The sequence below is a fragment of the Taudactylus pleione genome, unplaced genomic scaffold (assembly GCF_031769625.1).
Source record: "Taudactylus pleione unplaced genomic scaffold, aTauple2 ptg000851l, whole genome shotgun sequence".
In the NCBI taxonomy this organism is placed as follows: Eukaryota; Metazoa; Chordata; class Amphibia; order Anura; family Myobatrachidae; genus Taudactylus; species Taudactylus pleione.
In genome coordinates, this window is record NW_028285253.1 from 1,228,311 (window position 1) to 1,238,332 (window position 10,022).

The 10,022-nt window shown below is 40.3% G+C and overlaps 1 long non-coding RNA gene across 1 annotated transcript; it reads left to right on the plus strand.

Annotated features, from left to right (window-relative positions):
• Positions 1-72: 72 nt before the first annotated feature.
• LOC148474305 (uncharacterized) lies at positions 73-6,227 on the plus strand. Its single transcript, XR_015872902.1, has 3 exons — positions 73-138; positions 1,639-1,722; positions 5,804-6,227. It is a non-coding gene; the product is annotated as an uncharacterized LOC148474305 (long non-coding RNA).
• The last annotated feature ends 3,795 nt before the right edge of the window (positions 6,228-10,022 follow it).

Here is a 10,022-nt window from a genome sequence, read left to right on the forward strand (position 1 = left end):
ATTACTCACTGACACATTTTAAATGGTCCACAGGTGGAGCTAATTATTTCACTTGATTCAGTGTGGAGACCAGGAAAACATTCACTGTTTGGGGTCCTGAGGACCAAGTTTGAGAACCTGTGCTCTAGAGGCTTAAGTGTGAGACTGTTGTAAGATTCATGTATTCAGACTCTAAAGAGATAAGTGGTAAAAGACCTAACTGGCTACTGGCCAGAGAGTGCCCAAGGCATGAGGGAGTCTAACCCTGAAAGGGGTCTAGTTGCTTGTTGTTTTATGTAAGACATTGTTATTTTGCAGCAAAACTACTTATAATTAATGTTCATTTATGTTCCACCTATGCACTGCATCACTGACCAAAAGCTGCTACATTTGAGCTAATGTCTACTCAATAGCTAATTTGCTAACTTTGTGGTTATAAGGTGTTATGTAACAAACATTGTTATATTTTGTTTGTCATACTGTGGTAAATGAGCATTGTGGTTTACTAGTAATATACATGCATGCTTCCTGACTATAGCATTTAAATGTCACAGCCCTAGTTACTGTTTTAGTATTAATAATGTAATTATGAAAAGGAACATTTTATCATAGGCACAGTATTTATGTGCCCCCCACCCAACCTTATTTGTATGTATATTAACTTTCTGTATATGTTCCTAAACATTAGATTACCTGTGATACTAAGACTACTATTTCCAGTAACTACTTGTACACTTTTATTTTATAACTTGAACATATTTGCACACTTTAACATGCTTCTATGCCATAAGCATGAAAGAAAATAGGTTCCACATGGAGCATTTCACCACATTCCCTACAATTTCCAAATTATATCAGCATACCCCAACAATCATTTTGCATAATAGCAATATTTCAGAAATATTAAGCAGATTTTAACAATACATATGTGAAAAATAATCATAGTATACTGCACCTTGATTTATCTTCATCACTATGCAATGGGATAGATATTATTAGTAAGATGTAAATGTATCTCTACATGGCTGGTTAAGTCTGGCTGCATATATATTCCTATATCACAATTAGGTTGCTATTGAGAATTAAACAAATTTGGTTAGTTTAAGAGAAGACATTGCTACAATAAAGCAGTTTTGGTTATTTAGTGTGAGTGGAGCATTGTGCTGATACATGGCAAGTGTAACTGAATACAGGGCTGGTAGAAAGTAAATAGAAAAAGAAGTTTGTGTAGCGCTGTACTCAGACAGAGATCATCAGTGAATCACTGGCTGCTGACACAAGGGGATTCCTGCCTGAATACCCCCCAAAAAACAGAAAATAGAATAGAACTATGTGTCTGCGCCTGAAATCACTGAAACATATACAACAAACCAAAAATAGTAGCTAGAAATAGATTTATTGTCACAATAGCAACAGTGAATCTTACTAATAGAACTGCAGTTCCTAAAATCACATAACAGAACCAGTGTAACATTCTGCATATAAGCACCAGTGCTGAAGGTTTTGTGCTGTTCCCTGGGGGACTGGGGGACAAAATGAATAAATTATCTATAATATTGTAGAAGTAGATGATTGAACATATAAATCCCAGAAAAAATTGGAAATTGAATACTTGTTTGCTCAGATTGAAAAACGGAAGTGTCTCTCTCCCTGTTGTAGGAAAGACCGTGAAACCGCAATATTGTTGCAGCCACTCACCACTCAAACAGAATCAGTCCTGGGTATAGATCAAAGTCCTGAGAGGTAGGTAGAGTTCAGCCGTCTGTCCTAGCCAATATTCGCAGACAGCTGGGAATCGGCTGTCGAGTGGATGTCAGCCGGAGTGAATGCCATGGCTGCTGGTCCTGTGTGTCACCACAGCAATGTGGTGCAGGTAATTGCAGGGGGCAGGCAGCCCAGACGCTGTGCCTCGGCGGCAGAAAGATCCGTGCTTCCACAATCCAGGAGGCCCCCAGTAGCACAGTAGGAGGTAAACTGATATTAATATGTTAATCCAGAACAGGTAGGCAGTTCAATAGAAAAACCTGTAGACCTTGATGCGTTTCTCCTTAGTAAAAGAGTTTTTTTCCAGTAACTACTTGTACACTTTTGTTTTATAACTTTAACATATTTGCACACTTTAACATGCTTCTATGCCATAAGCATGAAAGAAAATAGAAATGGAGCATTTCACCACATTCCCTACAATTTCCAAATTATATCAGCATACCTCGACAATAATTTTACATAATAGCAATATTTCAGAAATATTAAGCAGATTTTAACAATACATATGTGAAAAATAATCATAGTATACTGTACCTTGATTTATCTTCATCACTATGCAATGGGATAGATATTATTAGTAAGATGTAAATGTATCTCTACATGGCTGGCTAAGTCTGGCTGCATATGTATTCCTATATCACAATTAGGTTGCTAGTGAGAATTAAACAAATTTAGTTAATTTAGAAGAAGACATTGCTTCAACAAAGCAGTTTTGGTTATTTAGTGTGAGTGGAGCATTGTACTGGTACATGGCAAGTGTAACTGAATACAGGGCTGGTAGAAACTCAGAGGAAAGCACTTTAAAGCTGCCCATTAGTTTGTGTTTACACATTTTAAGGTATCCCAAGAAAAGACATTTCAGTAGTATCAAAATAAAACGGTAAACCAATGCGTCCACATTGTATACACATAACAACTTTAAAGATACACTGCTACCTACATGTTATATTTGTGTAATGTCCTGTGTACACTAGCTGGAGCCCTTGGGGCTAGGCAATGCATCTAATTTTCCCAGGGCTCCTCTGGTTCTGCAATATCGAAATAATAAATCAATTACATTTGCTGCTTTAAAATAGTTGCAGACACTTGTGAGCCGGGAGGAACAATAGGAAGCCACACTAACTTAATTGTGGCTTCTGATTGGTCTTCTTACTCAAACTATTCCCGTCCACAGAGTCACATAACTCAAATTTTTGGACAGAGCCCCAGGTAAATACATAGAGGTAGAGCAGCTCCCCGTGCTATTATTTTCTGACTAATCAAATTCCTTTTAACAAAGTTTTGAGTATTTTCAAGTTAATCATACGTAATCGCCATGGTTTGAATAAATACATTTCTTTTTAGGTTACATTTTTTTAAATTATATTATTATAGAACTATTTTTGGGATTAGGCACATGACTTTTTCTCCCTCAATATTATTTTTGCAATTTTTTGAGGTTAAGTTATGAATCTGTATGTAGTGTCATTTATTTTGTAACTGCACATGTTCAGAACAGTATGCAAATGCATATGTGCCCATGACGATATGTATTATTCAGTAACTTACATCTGTACTGAGTGCCCCACATCTGAATGTGCAGGTTGGATAAGGGCCTTCTAATGTAGGTCAAGTACAGTAAAGGGCAAGTTCACACAAATGCAAACATGTACAGACCTATAACGATATGGATATATGCTTGATAAATAGATATAATTTGCACGTGGTCAATAATTCCCCTTTTACACCAGAGCAAAAACCTGGCTTTTTGCTGGGTCTACCCGGGTTGCAGCTCAGTGTAAAAGGGTCCCTGAAAAATAACCTGGGTCAAGTGACCCTGGAATCCAACCCAGGTAGCTACCAGGGTTGGACCCAGGATGGACCCAGGTAATGGTGCAGTGTAAACTGTGCAACCCGGGTTATCTGACCTGGATCATGCCTAAAATGAGCGGATTGGTGGTTGTGGAGCATTCACCTCCCACTTTTTATGACCTCACAGGTTTAGCAGGGCAGACCTGAGTTCAGTGTGAACAGGGCTGACCTGGGAGTAACCCAGATCAAAGGTGCAGTGTAAATGGGTCTGACCTGGGTCTGACCAGGGTTGGAACCATGTCCAAAAACCCAGGTCGGACCTGGGTTTTTGGTGGAAAAGAGGTATAACAGGTACAAATACCCGATGATGATGATGGTGGTCACAGTAACTAGCATACTGCTTGTGATTGTTCTGCTACTGAATGCTTTTCTCACACTGATTGCTGCTTCATCACTTGGGCATAGAATATGCAATTTTCTGCCTTTTTATTTATTTGTTTGGTTAGGGTACGCAAGACAGAAATAATTTTGCTATATAAGAGTGGTTTTAGCAGTTTAAATAATCATCACTCTTGCACATATCAAGGGACATACCTATTTTATGATCTTGCAAAATGCCTCAACAAAGTAAAAGTACTTGTAGGTGTACAGACAGGAGGAAGACAGCACTGTCTAAATGGACAATCATTGTAAGAAGTCAAGCAAAAGTGAAATCATAAATAGAAACAGAATAAGGATATACTGGGCGGAATTCAATTGTTTTTGCGGCCCGCATCTCCCGTCTAAAGTGACAGGAGTTTGCGGGCCGCTATGCAATTGTTCCATATTTTCGTGCTGATCGCGCCCAAAGTGGTCGGGTTTAGCCGCGTAAAGCAACTAAACCCAACCAAAGTGCTGGGCGCGATCGCGAAAAGTGATGTTTGGGTGCCCAAACATGTCACTTTTCGCACATTTCAGCTCTCACCCCCCTGGGGCTGCGAGCTGAAATGTAGCGCTGGCAGCTGATAGTGCCCAACAGGAGCAAGAACTGAATAGCTCCATCGGGCGCGATGGGGGCAGGAATCAATTGAATTCCGCCCACTATGTTGTACCTGCAGCTCAAAATTCAAATAGGGGAGCCACACCAACTGCCATTTGAAACGCTGCCAAACGTAGATGGCTGAGACTCAGTGACAGTTGGTGTGGCTCCCCTATTTGAATTTTGGACTGCACTGTAGCCCCACCACTGGAGTCGCCACTGGATGTGAGTAAGAGAGTAGAGAGGGCCCTGCTTGTGTGACCTTAATCTAGAAAGGGTAATGCTGATAATAAGAGCTAGAGTAACACAGACAGGGATTAAGTAGGGGCAGGGTATGTTCCCTGATTGCGGAGTAGGAGGCAGTTAAGTAAATGTAATTATATGATTGCAGCAGAAACAGGTTGGAAACCTTCTTGTAAAGTGCTCCAAAATTAGGAGAGGGAGTCACTGTGTATGACAGCCTTGTCACAATATTGAAGGGAGAGATATGAGCTGCAAAAAGTAAATCCATAGTCTAAGGAATAATAATGAGACCTGTGGAACTATAGCACTTCACAATATACTGTATATAACCTATTACTGTGACCTAATACTGTGTTGGTAGACTGTGGAGCTTGTTCAGTCAAGTAAACAGCACAGTAACATCTGCTAAAAAGGAGTGAGATCTCTCCCAAATACAGTACAAGCAAATCCTCAATCGGAGGTTCAGCCAGTTGCATCACCTTCTCAAGAATGGCCGGCTGACACTGATTAGAAAGATAAACATAGACAAACATGAAGGTTTGATTATAAATTTACACTTAATTAACATTGCCCTCCGTTCCACCAAATGGCATTTGGTAACATCAACAAAAGGGAAATGACATACAAAATGACTACCACTGGTGTTTTGCCTTCATTGTTATTTGAAAAAAAGCCTTGGGGGAATACTTATTTTGAAGGGATGGATTGCTACACAATGCTTAAGTGCATTTCTTGTACAAAGGCCTTATGGGCACACAGTCGGGTACTCTGAAAAATGAGAGACTTTTTTCAAAGAGATATATTAAAACATACCATAGAAAAGAGGGGAGGGGGAGGTGGAGGGGAAGACAACAATATATGAACATCAACATAAGGTAATGAGAAACTGTAGTAAACTAAAGACATGAGAGAGATATACTCTGTAGCTCCATAAGCAGACAGGGACCATCTTAGGATATATGAAGAGTAAAGACAACAGCCTGGCCCTTCTTGTGTTTCCCTCAGGAGAATTTGGAAGAAAGCACTTCTGGGACAATTTTAAAGTTTTCACTGTCTGCAGAGTATCTTGATAAAGGGTTGCAGGATGAGGCATGAGCCAGACATGGAAAGATTGGCATTCGGTCAGAGGGACTGTGTCAATATCCAAAATAGAGCAGAAAAAAACAACACCAGAAGAATCTCGGAGGAAGCCAACCTTTCCATCATGAATAATAAAGAGGCAAAATGGATACCCCCAGTGCTATTTGATGTTGCAGTTATGAATGGCATCCATCAGTGTCTTCAGAAATCTCCGTAGGTATAAGGTGTAAAAGGAAGAAAAAGGTGCGCTAATCAACCAGAAACACAATGCTTTACCAAACTGGCAGCTCCTAACAAGCAGGGTCTGCTACCTGCTAAAAATTGGGAGGTGAACAAAGAAAGAGGTGTAGGAGCACTTGTTTGTAACAAACAAATTCAAATGTAAATACCAATAATTTAATGACAATAATATATAAACATACGTCAATAGCAACAACAATAACAATGGAGCATTGCTCTGTGCAATGTTCAGACTTTCCAAAAATTTACACTGCTATAATAGGACTACTGGTATAAATGAATCTATTCCAATGTAGAAACAGAGGTTTGATAAGGATAATCCTGAAATATGCAACAGTGAAACAGTATTCCTTCTTTATAAAAATATATGTCCCAATGGCATGACAATAAAGTATTCCTCTGTGTAATAATTCAGACTGTCCTAGGAAGACACTGCTGTAGTGAAAACTGCTGGTATGGATGAGTCTGTTCTGATATAAAAACAAAGCTTATATGGGATAATCCTATAACATACAACAGTGAAACAATTTATCTTCTTTGTAAGCGTTTATGTCCCAATGGCATAGACCAGCAAGAGTAAATAACTGCTGTTGGGGATCACTGGATAAATGGAACTATATGCACTTTCCTGCAAAAACCTCAGTGCGAATGGTGTACAATGGATAGTGTCTCTACGGCTAATAGCGGGAGTATTTCTCTCGTGTATTGTGGAATAGTCACCATGCAGATCTGTCCAGTATCCAGGTGGCCCACAGGGAGATGCCGTGAATGCGATCTCTGGAAGAAGGTATATTTGTTGGCAAATATAATTTCCTAAACCTTATCTGGTCCAAAGAATGTAAATTTCAACTTTTTCTGGTGCAAGTATTTGTTGTGAAAATGCTATTTCCCCGCTGAAAATGCTCTTCTCGCCAATAGGCTGGTAGCTTTGTTTCCTGTTCCTTCTAAATAAAAGCAGCAGTTGGAATTTAATCGTGGAGGAAGCTAGCAACAGTTGCTTTTGCTTTCCTTCTCCATCCTACCAGTTCACAATAACCTCTGCTGTGTATTCTGCTTTCCCACGTTCCCTCTTTCTTCTGATGGCTGTGTTTATGGGTTTGCAGCCTTACTGGAGGTGACAGCTAGTACTGCCATCACTTCTACTTTCATCTGAGTGACCAGTGCATGGACATGAGTTTTAGTTATGTCTGCAATCCTTTGTAAGAGTAACGGGGCATCTGGTCTATCTTTATGTCACATTTTTACATTGTAATGTATATTCTATTCTATTTTTGGGCTATCTCATTAAAGAGCACCAGCAAAGTGCAAAAAGCATCTCACTGTAATATTTTATACAATGTGAAGTAAATGAGTATACCTAGAATAAACTGATATGCCCATTTTTACTTAGAACCTTCCATTAGAAGCAAACTGCACTCTCTGGATGTACAAATTTATACACTTCCTGATGAAATACATAATTTACACAAAAAAGGCTTATAATTTTACAAGACAACATTCACACTGTTGGGTCATATTTATGCAATTTTGTATCATGCCCCTTACCTGAGGTAGGGGTTGTTGGAGAAGATTGTAGTCAGCATCCGGACAGTCAGGATGCTGACGGTCACAATACTGACAGAGGTATTCCCACTGCCAGAATATGGACAGAATGGGGCGTATTAGGGTTAGGGGGAAGTTTAGGGTTAGGGGGAGGGTTAGGCACTGGGGGATTAGGCTGCAGGATGGGATGATAGGGTTTGCTGCGGGAAGGAAGGGTTAGAGTTAGGCTGCGGGGTGGGCGGGTTAAGGTTAGGCTGCAAGACGGGAGGGTTAGACAGGCTGCGGGATGGGAGGGTTAGGGTTAGGCTGCGGGAGGGGTGGGTAAGGGTTATAATACCTAGAGAAATCTGTCGGGATTCTGACCGTCGGGATCCCATACCCAACCCATTGCAGGTACCTAGAATCCACCTTTGCAGAGCGGGATACTGATTTATATGAAAACAAATTTACATATCTATTTGATTTCTTGTTGTATGGCAGTGTGCTTTTCCAGAGAAGGACATACAGTATAGTCTATTTGTTATATAGTGCCTTAAAGTAATAGAGTCCTAAAAATGTTTCACATTTTGTCATCAGAAAGTATTGAGTACCATACAGATCACAATAAACATTCCAAAACCTGTCTATAAATGACTGCAAATGAAAAAAATAAATAATATGTAAAAATTGTGAATTGCAGCACTTGACTGCCAGACATAGGGCTGATACACCACGGATCACAGCTGCAATTACGCAGGCAGTCCCACTGCAAAATTATGCTAATGTCTGCGATCGCGATGCCATTGCGAACATAAGGACACCCACTTCCCCTTACTCGCATCCGTAATACTTAGCAAGTCTGCAAAACCATCGGTAACATCGAGTAACATTGAAGCCTCACGCACACTTGCACAAGGTCTGACCTTACTCAGAAATCGCTAACCTCATCGCACGCAGTGAGAACTCAAGCTGTGTATGCCATTGCAGTGGCTAATTTATGCACGCCCCTATAACGACATTGAAACGCACTGGCGTGCCTGCATTTTACCGACCCCCCCCCCCCCCATCACCACCCCCAACGCTCACTTCCTGTCAGTCACTCTGCGATGGGTCTGTAGAGTCTCTGCGATTGCAGTACAATCACAGTGAAGCCTTTGCACATTGTTCCGTACTGCGCATTTGCATACACCGCAATCAGCTTTCTGCGTGCGTAATCGCAGTTGCGATCCGTAATGAATCAGGCCCATAGTACTGTATAAATGAGAAAATTTTAAAGTATAAGTAATATATAGAATGCACACTTCATGGTCATCCATTACATAACTAAACTTAAAACAATACGTTGTGGCTGACCTAATAAGAGCTTGTTCAGTGATGTTGACTACTACACGTTGGCTAATTACCACATCCTTTTAGAACTTGAAATGAAATACCAGTTACCTTCAGATTCTGGTCTCTTCATAACATTACAAAAGTGTGAAAAGGAGCATAATTTTAGAGACATGATTACCATGAACAGTGACACATCATACACAATTACATATTGTAGCATTTATATATTGTTTCACAATTTATTATTCTGATCCCGAGAGTTTGAATCACCAGGTGCCAGTTGTCAAAAGTTGGTGGGTTCACAAACTTATTTTTCTTATTCCTATAGATAACAATGAAGTATAGTAGAAATATTCAATAAGGAATAGGATAAAGATTCTCATGTTTTGAGTGAAAACTTCATTTGTCAACATTAAGGCAGGTATCCACTACCCGTTATCGTTCAGTCGTTCACTACACTGCAGGGTGCCCACACTGAACGATATATCATTCAGTGCAGGCACAATCAATCATCTGCAAACATGCTGCACCTGACGATATCGTCAAGTTGACCAGCATGTTTGCACGATGATAGATGTCTAAAAGATGTCTAAAACACCAAATTTTCAAACGATGTTCAAACAATTATCGAGCGATTATCAAACGATATCGATATAGTTATCGTTCAATCACTCATTTTAATCGTCTAGTGTAGGGATGGGGAACCTCAGACCCGGGGGCCGTATAAGGCCCCTGGAATCATTTGGTCTGGCCCTCTGAGCTTTTTTTCTGCTAGCCTCATTAGACTAGCAGGGTGCCTAGAATGGCACCCTGCAGCCAAAATCTATGTAGCAGGGCCACCTGGAGTGTCCTTAGGACGCTTAATATGGTCATGCTGCTGCCATTACAACTCCCCGGTGCATCCGTGATTACAGGATGCTCTGGCATTGCTGTAATCACGGGCGATTGTGGTCCTGCCCTTGTGTGACATCAAATAATGTTATATATATCAAAATGGCCCTCGGCAGAAAAAAGGTTCCCCACCCCTGGTCTAGTGGATAGGCACCTTTAG